Here is a 13806-nt window from a genome sequence, read left to right as displayed (position 1 = left end):
TTTATGTATTCGTTACATGTCTGTGTCATGTTCCAAAAGTTAGAAGTTCATAACAGAGCTGTGTTTTTTATTTTGCTCTCCGGTGTTTCTGATAGATCTAGAAATATAAATAGAAGGCCTGTTACATGATTGGGTGTTTCACACTTTGTCTTTTTCATTATTTCCTTAAAGATACCTTTCAGGAGCTATGATTGCCTGTCTTACTGGCCTCAGCAAGCATTTTCTATGTATCAACAATTTTAAGTGTTGATACTTGGTGTCCAGGGTCTTCAAGTCAATGTGTCTATTGAAATATGTTCACAATAGCAGCTCTACAGTACAGGCTGTAGAGGGTACAGAGACTCAAACATTTATGAGTATTTGGTTTCATGAATATATGTTCACTAGACATGGCTTTGTGCATATTTGAAATGCACTGCTTTTCCAGTGCTCTCAATCACAGCAGTGTCAAAGAGCTGACCATTGCATTTATTTCTGTATGAGAGAACTTGCATACCATTCAGACCTTCTAAAAAATATTTTGACAGAGAAATATGTTACAGTTCAGCACAAAATTTCTAGCACAGGAAATCCTAAAATGAATTGTGGAAAGAGATGATGCATAACCATCTTTACATTGCTGTGTTTGTTTTATTCAGTCTTTAAAATTTAATTTATGCAAAATTTGACAGACTGTGAAATGAAAGAGGCAATATTTCTGCAAGTTTCTTATGTTGGATTAAAACACCTACATTTTACTCATTTTACCCAAGAGACATGCTTCAGCCTTGAAAGGGAGTTTTGTTTTCTTTTAGATCTAATAGTGGGAAAGAGAGTAATTGCTGTAATGATGGGAATGTGCAATGTTGTACTTGATTGCATGGTAGTTTTCCACAGTGACATCAATGCTTGGAGCACTTCCTTCATTGGGAGAAAGTTCAAGGCTTGCCTCCTCCAGACTGTTCCACTTGTGGGGAGCAGGAGAAATATTTGGAACTTGACTTTTGTTGCCTGTCAGATTCTAAGATCACCTCTGTTTAGATGTCCACCCTGATATAAAAAGGGGAACCTGGACATTCCTGACTCTCCAAGTACTGCTCCTAAGAGCTCTATCCTTGGAGAGATACAGTAGAACCACAGAATGCCTTACATAGGAAGGTACTTTTGGAGCAATATTTTTCTGAAAAAATATGTTTCTGTTCCTAATTTCACAGATGATTTTGAGAGAAGGGTGGTTGCAGGAGGAGCTGAGCAACAGCAAATAAACTGCTTGAAGTTTCTCTGGGGGCTTTTTTAGCATTACTGATGCAGAATTTTTGCTGATCCATTGGCAAATTTAAATCAGCCAAACGTGTCTATTTTTATTATCTAGATTTTAACCCTGAAGCCTGGTTACATATCTTTGTATTAGGTGTCAGCAAGTACAAGTGAATAGCACAGGCACACACTGGGAACATCTAAGTCTTAATTCTAGAGGGACTTTTCTCTCTTTTCATTTAACTGTGCAGGGAAAGAAGTCCTCAGTTGCCTAAAGGGTAGGCACTGTGGATACTCTCCCAAATGCAGAGTTCCACTTAAGTGTTGTCACAGGTTGCATCATATGGTAAATGCACCCTTAATACAACTGGGTTTAAATTCCCCCCCTTTTTTTTTTTTTTAATTCTCTTGACTCTTGCTTAGCTTTTTTATAGCAGGGTATTTCTGCTCACTCTACCTACCTGCCTGCCTGTGTTCATGGTGTTTGTTTTGTGTATTTGTACCAGGTTTCTTCCAATTCAAGTGTTGATTTAAATCAAGATGTTCTTATGGCCCTGGTGTTTCATGGGTCTTCTTCCAGCCAATAGCATAGAAGATTTCAAGTTTCTAAAACTGTTTAACTCTGTAATAGGTGTAAATATTATAGATGGCTTATTCTACAGAGATGCAACCATGCTTAAGTGTGAAACCCTGAGATACATAACATGTCAAAGCCATAAAGATGAAACTAATACTTAGAAATTATAATCATGTTATTTAGCTCCTGTATTGACTGAAATCCGTTCTTTAAAAGAATAAAACAAAAAATTATTTCTCTTTTTGACTTCTAAGTAGATTTTAAATTATTTTCAGAAATATATTTCGAGTAAATAGTTGTGATTAGTATTTGGTCTCTGATTATAACTTGATAATTTGTCTCCTTGTGTAGGGTTGGTTTGTTCATTTTTAATTAGTTTAATGCAGAGGGAAAATGTGAACTTTACCACTGTGGTAGCAATGGAATACTACTACAGAACATGAATAAAATACTAAGTACAAATATATTTCTATACTGATATAATTGAAGGCTAATATTATATTAAATCACATTGCATTAAATCACCTAGCTTCCTAAACTGCTGTAGTTCACATAATATACCTGGCAAATAGGGAGATGCTAAGCATGCCAAAGCATGCCTCAGATTTGTAGGATACTCCTGACACTTGCCCTCCTTTTCCTTGATGCATGTGTTCTTCACATCTATTTTATTTTCAAAGGAATGGTCACACACTTCTTGGTGTTTCCAATTGTACTAAAACTCCAGGTGGAAGTTGAAGACTTAGATCCAATATCTTGGAACCTCTAGTGGATGCTGAAACAATTAACACAAGACTGGACTGTGTTCAGGAATTCTCCAAGATGAGGAGCTCTTTTTTGGTCTTCAAGCAGGTAGTAGTTTATTTTGTAACACCAAATACTCTATTTCTTTTTAGACATCTTTTTCTAATAGAGGAAAGTATGTAATGTGACTCAGTGTGTTTGGAAAGTATTTTTAGTGGTTTGTTGGGTGACATAGTGAACACTTCACTTTTTGAAATACTCTGTATTATCATAGTGATACTTTCCTCAAGTATTTTGCTTAGAAAAGTTGAATTTCTCTGATAAAGTGTGTAGAAGTCTGGGAGCCAATAGCTTTTTGAAAGAGTTGGAGTTTGTCTCTTTACTGCCATGGCTAGGTATGCATTATGTTTGATGTATACAAGTATATATAATGCATACATGAAAAGACAAACACACTGCTTAAATCATACTTGGGTATAAATATTTTTTCCTGTTACTTCATAAAACATGAAAGGTAAAATACAATACTAGAGTTCTTTCACCTGAAACTGGACCATGTAATTTTCGTCTGTGTCACAAGAGAAATATAACTCAATCTAAGAAAAAAAGTGTTTCTGAATTGACAGAAGTCTGCCCATACAATAGTCACTTAGGTGTATGTACTAAGTCGTACATACAGTTATGACAAAATGATTCTGATATTAGCTAGTTTTGAGCTAGTGTTTACCCTGTCAATGATTTGTGACAATAGAATGTAAGGAAAAGATTAGCATTAATATAGCTGAGTAACTGTGTGCTTTCAAAGAAAATACATCTTACAATTTCAGTTTCATTTCTGGTGTGTCTACTCTTGTTTTACAGTTATCTCAAAATTCCTGGATCCAGACCAACTACTTTGAGTTTCAGTACAGAGTCCAAAGCAGGATACAGTAAGTTTCAAAATACACCTTGGAAAATCAATTATTTGTCTATAACATGCAATATATAAGTGTGATGTCTACAATTAATCTTAGCTGATGCAGATGTACTTTGAAAAATGTTTACTCTTTCATCTCTCCCCACCTTCATTCTTCCTAAGTGTACATTTTATTTAACAGTACTCAGATGAGAGGAATTTTCTTCATATCAGCATAAAAGGAAAAAGTGTTTAGTGACTTACAGTCCTAGTGACTGTTATGTCTAAAAGCAAGATTGTTTTTTCATCAGACCTTGCCTCTCATATCAGTCTGTATGTTAACAAATGTACAACAAATGTCAAAATGGAATAAATACATGTAGTTCACCAGTGAATCTTGGTTGAGACCAGACCCAGGAGTTAACTACAGTGAGATTGAGGTTACTGAACCCCAACTTTGTTTCTACTGAGCATATTGAAACCATGGTGTTAAAAGTTACATTTGCCTACTGTACTTGAGTGGGATATTTCTGCCACTGCTTTTGAGATTGATGATTCCTTATGTTTATGTTTGTGTGTCAGCAACTTAGATACTCACAACCTCTCAATGTCTTCTCACATGCTGTTTTACCTGTTAGATAAAGGATCTCTCTAACTGTAGTTAAAGAAATCAGGTACAGACTCAGGACAGTAATAAATGCAGATAAATATCTTTAATGGCATAATCAAAACCCAGAATGATTATTGCTCCCAGCTTTCCTTGTAGAAATGTGTAACATGAATTCATGAGTTCATCTGTATGACTAAAGGTGTCACACAGGATGCTTTTATGCATGCATAGGAGGATGTACACCAAACATTTTTACTGCAGTTTTTTTCCCATTGACTGGTTCCAGTTTAGCAGAGCTCACTATTCGTGCAACAGACGTGCTTATTCAGGTGCTGGCTCAGTTGCTCAATGGTGAAATCATTTACTGCCTTCAACCTTAAGCATATCATGTGCAGAGATTCACTCTTAACACTAATTGAGTTAAAATTGCTGTAAGAACTAATTAGTCAAAGATCCATTGCACTACCACTTTTTCATGGGTGGCCACATCAGTTCTTTGGATCTCTGATTCCTTCATGGGACTTAGACCCCATGTTTATTTGGAGATTAGCATTCTTCTATTCATGCATTTAGCAATGTTTAATTCTGTCTTTTACAAAAAACTCCAAACTTTATGTGACTGTAAGATGGGAGATGCCCTCAGTCATAAGAGTAAAGAGATATTATATATATGAATGAGAAAAGATTTCACATGGGGCCATGCTCCTGTGTTCATGTGCTTATATCTATGTTCATCTGTGTTATTTCCTTAAAAGGTGGTGTGCTTCATTATAATACATTATATATTTGCTTTGAAAAGTCTACAAATTGTGTAGAGTTTTATAGAGTTAAGTATACATAGAAGATGAGAAGTTTGCACAGCTTGGGCTAGCAGGGTGTTTTTAGAGTTCATTATCAGTTCAAACTTAGAAAATCTAACTACTGATGGACAAACTATCACAGCAGGCAGTGTAAAATTTAGGTAAACATTTTTTGTGCAGACACAAAGTTGTCAAAGTGAGCTTACAAAGTGTTACAGGACTTTTCATTAAATATAGAAGCCTGTTACTGTTAAGAATATGAGTTCTACTAGTTCTTAAGTACTTTTTAGAGCAGTCATATAAACACCTCCATTATTTGGAAAAATTTTCAACAGGTTAATACTGCTGAATCAAAAAGAACTAATTTAATCTATCTGAAGCATACCTTAGAACTTGTGGAGCCTCTGAAAGTAAGTTCTCTTTGTTCTTTTTTTTTTTAAGTAAAGTACAGGTCATTTTGTCCTTACTTTTATGAAGTGCAGTTCATTATATTTCATAGGAAGTTGGAAGGGATGGATAAAATAAAAAAAGAATATAATTGCAGAACACAACACTGCCAGCATAGTACATTGATTCTTACCACCAATGGGAAATACAAATTTGTGTCTGTGCTGGGAAGAGCAGGGTTCATTACCTGAACAATTGATTATGTAACAAACCTTTAACAGAAACTCCTGCTCAGATCCTGCACACTGTACAACTGTGATTAGCCTCACTGAATCTGAAAACTTGCAATCCTTTAAAAAGGCTGCAAAAAGCAGTGACTCTCATGGCTGTATTTTAATCTTCAACAGCTGCTTTAAGAAGCTGTGACACACAGCTGCTAAAGGCTTTTTACAGTTCTCTCAAAGCTACAAGGTATTTATCCTAATAGTCAGCTACTGTGTTAGAAACCCTCATCTCAAAAGTGCCTGTAAGATAAAAGATGTTGCATCTTTGCTTGTTTAGAGTTATAGGTAGAGCTCAAATCTTTTGCTTAAAGCTGATTTTAATTGTCAGCAAATCTAATTTTCAAGTAATGAATCTGGGGTAAAAGCAAGAGAGCTAGGTGTGATAGTGGAGTTGCTGCTGAACTGAACTGCCTCTAGAAATAATTCTGAAAAGACAAGAGTAGTGGTTTCCTACAGTCTCCATAATCATGCAAAAATCAAGTGTTGTGTATTTGAAAAAAAAATTATATTTGAGAAATAATTCCTGTTTCCCAAAGATAGGAATAGTATTTTTAGTCAGACTTTGGTATAGTCACGGTTCAATCTGAGGTGAAAATAGATATGAAATGTAGTGGTTTGTTTTAACAGTAAAAAGTTTAAAAGTAACTTCACTTATTTGTAATGCTGCTACTTGTATTTTGGGGGTGATGCTGCAAGTAAAAATTGTAAAGTATTATGCATCTAATTAATGACACAACTGATATTGCAGATTTGGAATGATACCGGGAAAGATTACAACTGAAATGAAGGATGACAAAGAATACACAAAAGGATGTCTGAGTGTGAGGACCCAGGAGTGCTACACCATTAAGCCTAACATCAGTGAGTTCCTTGACACAGCTCATAGAACATACATGGAAATTGTTGATCACACAGCAGGTATTTCTAAACTAAAATTTGCATTTATTTGGAGTTGAAAGTGCATTGCACTTGACCACTAGAAGCCATGTAATTATAATGCAATTATATGTTTTCTAACCTTCTCATGTGTAAAAAGTATTTAGTATTGATATGAATTGATTGTCATTGATAAGCAGAGTAGACATTTTATTCTGTAACTCTGAACCTTACTGCTTATTAACAAAAAAATAAAATTAAAAAAAAAAAACACAGATGAAAATATACCAAAGTTATTTTAATATATTCTTTACCCCTTAGAATATTGGAATACTGGTTAATACTGGAAGACATAAAATGGAAGGTAGGGATAAAAATTACATTAAAAATCCTGATTTGTGTTTTATATGTTTAGGACTAAAAGCTGCAGAAGTGTCCTCGCTACCATCATGCATAATTTTGGATGCAAAGGAAATCACAAATCACATTGCAAAACAAATTTTGGTGTGCGGTAGAAAATTATAATGCTTTATTTCACAGTTTTTATGCAACTCAAATGTATTTACAGTTTCTGAATGGATATGGGATGAGCACTGCCTATGTTTTAGTGAAAACAGATTTCATTAGACTCTGTTTTTCTGAAAGATGATGGTGAAGGTCACTGTTAGCTGACAACACAGAATGGCCCTTAGGGTAAGGGAACATTGGATGTGATGTTTGTGTGCAAACCAAGAATTCTAAGATCAAAACCAGGCTGAAAAATAGCTAATGGAAGACCATATTCTTTATGGGTTTTCCCTCTTCCCCCAGCATACCTGGAATAAAAGCATTTGCCTTCTATGTGGAACACAATTCTTTTGGATGATAAATTGTGTAATTTTCATCATTTCAGAGCAGAGCTGAGAGGAGATGGAAGGACTGGGGCAGAGTAGTAAGAAACTCAGAATTTCAGGTGTGGCACAAAGGAAAGCTCAGATTGCAAAAAGGGAAATGTGTGCCCAAATTGGCTCGAAGCAGTGTTGCTGTCTGTTCCTGTTCAGTTGTGTCTTCTGAAAATGAGACTGTTCTATTCATTGTGCTGTGCTCAACACTTCTCACTTCTCCCAGTGCCAGGAAACAGATGAAGCTTGAAGAAAATTGAAGGAATTTGGATGTGTGAAAACAAGCTGAGAAGAGGTTTGGACATCAGGGTGTTCACTGGCAGCACAGGCTGGCATTAGGGCTGAGCAGCAGCACCAAACCTGGAGCACATCAACCATTGAGCTTTCACCTGATGTTTTATCAGGGGCTTTATGGCCCTGCCAAGAGAAGATGTTAATTGATGAGTCCTGGGCTGAGCCCTGGCTGTGACCTGTTCTGTTGGAGCTGGTGGTTTTCTGACACATTCACCAGCCTCACTCTCTAATGATTAGTCCTGGGGTTTGTTCCTGTTTTTCTTTCAGCCTTATATCCAACTTTCCACCCCTTTTCTTCTCTCTGTCCAGTGTGTCTTTTGTGTTCCTTTCTTGTTCTGAGTGCTCCCCATCCCATTCCCTTTCACTGCTTCTGTATCTCTCAGTCCTTGCTGTGTGTTTGGCACTTTTTCTGTGTCCTTCTCCAGGCCTCACTCGTGTTTTGTTCTCTGTGGTGCTCCCCATGCCGTTGTTTCCGACAGGATTCTTGTGTCCTGCTCACTGTCCCTGTTCTTTTTTGATCCCTCTCTGCGTGCTGCCCATACAGCATCCCAGGGGGTTTTTTTGCTGTTTTTTTCCCCCCATTTCATCCTGTACCCTGATCTTGGTTTTCTTCCTGTGTCCTCTCTGCTGCCACTCCTTTCTGCCTCTTGTCACCTGTGTCTGTTGGGCTGGGGAGGAGCGTCAGCACTTCTGGGGCTGCCCCTGTTTCTTGTGTCAGCAGAGCCCCTTTCTGGGGGAATGTTCACATGGAAAGGGTTGGAATAAAGTGCTGTGCTGCTGTCAGGGCAGTTTGAGTCATTCTGTGCCTTCTTTGGGGGTGAGGAAGGGGCAGGGGGTGGGGACTGGGGGAGCTCTGATGTTCATTTGGGGCACCCCAACATCCCTGGGAGAGGGAGCCAGGCTGAGGTGCAGGAGCAGGTGAGTGGGGAAGGGGGAATCAGGCTGTGTCCTCCCCCAGAGGGACCCAAGGGTGCCCGAGCATTCCCAGGGAGGGGTGGGTGTAGAATACAGAAAAAATAGAAATATAAAAAATATTTCAATATAGTTTAAAATAAATGTCTTAGTGGTTTTTATTTGGTTAGAGGCATGTTTTATTAATAAATAATATACAATATAAAATACCAAACATAAATAATGGAAAAATAAAAATATAATTATAGAAATATATTTGTATAAATATAAAATAAAAACAAATGTAAGTAACAAATTGATATGAAGTATATAATATAAATAATGGAGATAAATAATGTATAAATGTAAATTATAAATATGGAAACATAACTATAAAAATATTAAAATATTGTTTAAAATAAAGGGTTTTTTTGTTTCTATTGGTTAGAGGCAAGGCTTTTTAATACATAATATTAAAAAATAGAAACATATATATATAAAGATATATATACATTAAATAGAAATAAATATTATTATTATAAAGATATCTATATAAGAAATAATATTGTATATATGTTCTAATGTAAATTAAATTGAATATATTAAAATATGTACAGATTATTAATATGAATATAAATTGAATATTAATATATATTATTTTTTTAAGCTAAAGGTGTTGTTTTGTTTGTTTTTATTTCGTTACAAGCAGGATTTTTTTAGTTTTGGTCGGGCTTTTTTTGGGGCATTCATTTAGGAGGATTTTTTGAAGGAATGGGACTCTCCTTTTCGCCTTTCCTTGTCTCTGTCCCTGAAGCGCCGCAGCCTCGGGCTCTGCTCGCTGGTAGTGCTGCCGCCGTGTGGGGACAGCGCGGTACTGCAGCCGTGCGCCGAGCCGGCACCTTCTCAGTGCTGCCGCCTTGTGGGCACAGCGCGGTACTGCAGCCGTGCGCCGAGCCGGCACCCTCTCAGTGCTGCCGCCTTGTGGGGACAACGCGGTACTGCAGGCACCCCCGAGCCGACACCCTCTCAGTGCTGCCGCCTTGTGGGCACAGCGCGGTACTGCAGTCGACCCCCCCCAGCCGGCGCCCTGGCAGTGCTGCCGCCTTGTGGGCACAGCGCGGTACTGCAGCCGTGCCCTTTTCAAGATGGCGGAAGCGACAGCGTGCTGGGACCCTGCCGTACGGGACTGCTGCCACGCTCAAGATGGCGGCCGCGTCAGAGAGGCATCCCCTCCGCCGCTGCCTGCCGCTGCTCGAGCAGCGGATGGAGCCATTTCCGGCGCCACTGACCCCGCCGCTCGCATCCTCGCGCGGGGAAAGGCGGCGGAAAATCGTGCCGAAAGCGCGGGATCGGCGTCGGGGCCGGATTCAGGCAGGCGATTTAGTAAGACGCCATTGTGAGGGGCCTTAACGGTACCCCCAACAAGATGGCGGCTAGACCGGAAGTAGCTTCTGCCAGTACCAAAGATGGCGGCAAAGAAGGGCGGAAGTTACACCATGCCACTCCCAAGATGGCGACTCGGTCGCCACACGGCTGACCTTCTAAGTATGGCGAATAAAAGGGCGGGAAAATAAGGACCCCGGTCCGTCTATTGGGCTGCCTGCGCGCGCCACCGACACCGATCTCCCCGGCACGATTTTCCACGGCGTTTCCAAACAGGCGGACACGGGCTGTGGGCTCAGTGGTGCCGCGGGAGCCGGGCGGCCGCCAAGAGGCAGCCGCGGAGGGGACGCCTCTCTCGGCCGGTGTGCTGACGCGCCCGCCGTCTTGAGCGTGGCAGCAATCCCGTACGGCAGGGTCCCGGCACGCGGTCGCTTCCGCCATCTTGAAAGGGGTACGGCTGCAGTACCGCGCTGTGCCCACAAGGCGGCAGCACTGCCAGGGCGCCGGCTCGGGGGTGCCTGCAGTACCGCGCTGTGCCCACAAGGCGGCAGCACTGCCGCCCTTCCCACGCTCGGCAGCCGCGCCGCCACGGCCGCTCGCGTCCCTCTCAGCCAGCGCGGAGCTTTGCACCCCGAGCTCGCCTTCCCCCCTCCCCTCTATTTACAGACACCGCCCCGCTCGCTGCCCGATCCAGGCAGCCTCTGCAATCAAGATCTCCAATGAGGAGAACAGCATTGCTGCCCTGCTGGATTGAAAAATCCAAGTGCAATTCCTTGGGGAGATTGAGGGGATGGGGAGCTGAGCCTCAGGCTGGGTTTTGGCAGCGGGCATTGGGTGAGGAGAGGAGGGGGGAGGTCCCCCAAGATCGGTTAAAGCCATCTCTGCTGGGTTTGGGTGTATCCCTGCCCCAAAAATTGATCCCGCTTGAAGGAAACTTGAGCAAGCAGCGGGATGTGCTGGAGCTCCCAGCCCTGGTCAGGAATGCGGGGCAGTGCCAGTTCCACGGGGACCCTGCCTGACCGGGAATGTTTTCCTGTTATCTTCTGTGCTGCTCAGCACCTGGCATTTCATTGCAAATCCCACGGTACAATTGGAATCAGAGCAGATCACACAGAATCCAGTACAGGCTTGGAAAAGAGTCGTTCCACTGATTTATTTTTCCCGATACGTTTTTTAATTTAAAGCAGAAAACGCTGCCCGCCCCTCACACCCCTCTCCTTCCCCCGCAATATCCTTTACTTTTGGGGTTTTTCTATGAGATCTCTCTGCCTGCTCTGGATAAAACTTTGCCCCCGTCGGTCCCTCGAGCTCTGCCGGGCTGCGAGCGACGCTCCCGCCCCAGGGCGGGCAGAGCGGGAGCCGAGGCGGGCTCGGGGCGGAGCCGCGGCTCCGTGAGGCGGGGCCCGGAGGTACCAGGGGCGGCACCGGGGCGGTGATTGAGGGGCGGTACCGGGGGCAGCACCGGGGCGGTGATTGAGGGGCGGTACCGGGGCCGGGCCCGGGCGGCACCGGGGCGGTGATTGAGGGGCGGTACCGGGGGCGGCACCGGGGCGGTGATTCAGGGGCGGTACCGGGCGGTCCCGGGGGCGGGCCCGGGCGGTCCCGGGGCGGTGATTCAGGGGCGGTACCGGGCGGTCCCGGGGGCGGTGATTCATGGGCGGGCCAGGGCGCGGCTCAGGTGCGCGGGACCCCAGTGCGGCTGCGCAGTGTCGGGCCCCAGTGCGGCTGTGCAGAGCGAGGCCCCAGTGCGGCTGCGCGGGGCGGGGCCGAGGTGATTTAATTCCCGGCAGTCACCGCGGCCGCCATTTGCTCAGGCTGAGCTCGGCGAAGACGGGTGGGTGCTGTCGGAGCTCCGCACACAGCGACAGGACGGACTTCGGCTTCTCCTCCTCTCAAACCCTCTCCCCCTCTTTCCTCCTCCTCGTGTTCCCCTTATTTCTCTTCCTTCCCCCTCTTTCGGCCTTCCCTCCTGTCCCCCCTTTACCCTTCCTTCCTCCTCCCCGTATTCCTGTTCTTTCTCCCCCCAAACCCGAAACCCCCCCCCCCCCTTTTTCCTTTCCTGTCCCTACCGCTTCCCCCCTTCTATTCCCTCTCCTGTGTCCACCGTCCCTCTCCCCCCCACCCGGCCTTTCCCTTCCCACTTCCCTTCGCACCCCATCCCTGCTGTCCCTCCTCTGTGTCCCTCCCCATTTCTGTCATCCCTCCTCTCTGTCCCTTCTCATCCCTGCTCTCCCTTCCCATCCCTGCTCTCCCTCCCCATCTCTGTCATCCCTCCTCTCTGTCCCTGCCCATCTCTGTCATCCCTTCTCTCTGTCCCTTCTCATCCCTGCTCTCCCTTCCCATCCCTGCTCTCCCTCCCCATCTCTGTCATCCCTCCTCTCTGTCCCTCCCCATCTCTGTCATCCCTCCTCTCTGTCCCGTCTCATCCCTGCTATCCCTCCCCATCCCTGCTGTCTCTCCTCTCTGTCCCTCCCCATCCCTGCTGTCCCTCCTCTCTGTCCCTCCCCATCCCTCCTGTCTGTCCCTCTCCCTTTGTTCCCCCGCAGCCGCGGGGTTCGGGGTGCCGGATAATAAAGGCCCGAGAGCCCCGAGCCGGCGCCCCTCGCGGGATCCCCCCACGGGGCCGGAGCCGCTCTGCGGGTCCCCCCACACACAACACTGCCCCACACTGCCGGGGCTCCGGCTGTCCCCACATCACACTGGGGGGTCGGGGTGGAGGGGGGGGTTAGGATGGACCCCCTCACTAGGAGGGGGTCCGGGGGGGGGGGGGGTGGGGGGTAGGGGGGGTGGGAGGGGCCCCCTCCGGGGGAGGGGCCCCTGGGGAGGGGCGGGGGGCGGGGCCCCTCCGGGGGGAGGGGCCCGGGGTGGGAGGGGTCGGGGGGGTCAATCCCCCCTGGCCCCTCCCACCCCGGGCCCTCCCCTCCGGACGGGCCCCGCTCCCTGGACCCCTCCCCAGGACCCCTCCCCCGGACGGGGCCCCGGGGGAGGGAGGGGGGGTGGGGTGGGTGGGGGCGGGAAGCAGAGGGGGGCACGTCGCTCTGAGCCGTGAAAACACACACACAAAAAAAAATCGCCAGACGACCGGCCCCTCCCCTCCTGTCCCCCCCCACCCCACCCCACCCCTCCCTCCCCCCCGGGGCCCCGTCCGGAGGAGGGGTCCTGGGGAGGGGCCCGGGGGGCGGGGCCCGTCCGGAGGGGAGGTCCCGGGGTGGGAGGGGCCAGGGGGGATTGACCCCCCCCAACCCCTCCCACCCCGGGCCCCTCCCCCCGGAGGGGCCCCGCCCCCCGCCCCTCCCCAGGGCCCCTCCTCCGGAGGGGGCCCCTCCCACCCCCCCCGGACCCCCTCCTAGTGAGGGGGTCCATCCTAAACCTACACCCCCCCACCTCCCCCCAGGACCCCCTCCTAGTGAGGGGGCCCATCCTAAACCCCCCGACCCCCGGGGACCCCCAGTGTGATGTAGGGAAAGCCGGAGCCCCGGCGGTGTCGGGCGGTGTGTTGGACCGGAATGGGGACACCCGCAGAGCGGGCCGTCCCCGTGTGGGGCTGCAGGGACGGTGGGGGCGCCGGTCCGGCCCTCTGGGCTTTATTATCCGGCACCCCGAGCTGCGGGGGAAAGAGAAAAAAAGCGGGGCTGGAGGATGGGAATGGAGGGGCAGAGGGGTGGTCAGGGTGGGGGACCCACGACGGAGGGCAGGTGGGGTGTAGGTGTGTGCAGGGCAGCAGGGAGAGGGGACAGGGAAAGGAGAGGTGGGAGGAGGATGGGAGGGAGGTGGAGGAGGATTGGGGGTGCGGGGTGGGGAAGGGAGTAGGGGGACGGGGCGGAGGGAGCCAGGGTAGGGTAGGGTAGGGTAGAGTAGGGGCGGGGATAAGGGTGGAGCCGGGCCGGGAGGGAGGGAGGGTTTGGGGAGGGAGGGAGGGGAGGGCTAGGGGGGAGAGGGAGGGGGGGG

General features: G+C 46.6%; 1 long non-coding RNA gene across 1 annotated transcript; it reads left to right on the top strand.

Moving 5' to 3' along the window:
- The first annotated feature begins 2079 nt into the window (after window positions 1-2079).
- Window positions 2080-8372, top strand: LOC116994511. The gene is made up of 6 exons (XR_004417506.2): window positions 2080-2665; window positions 3419-3486; window positions 5198-5272; window positions 6282-6451; window positions 6825-6913; window positions 7517-8372. It is a non-coding gene; the product is annotated as an uncharacterized LOC116994511 (long non-coding RNA).
- The last annotated feature ends 5434 nt before the right edge of the window (window positions 8373-13806 follow it).

This window comes from Catharus ustulatus, chromosome 3, assembly GCF_009819885.2.
Source record: "Catharus ustulatus isolate bCatUst1 chromosome 3, bCatUst1.pri.v2, whole genome shotgun sequence".
Lineage (NCBI taxonomy): Eukaryota > Metazoa > Chordata > Aves > Passeriformes > Turdidae > Catharus > Catharus ustulatus.
This window is presented reverse-complemented; position numbering and strand designations above follow the sequence as displayed.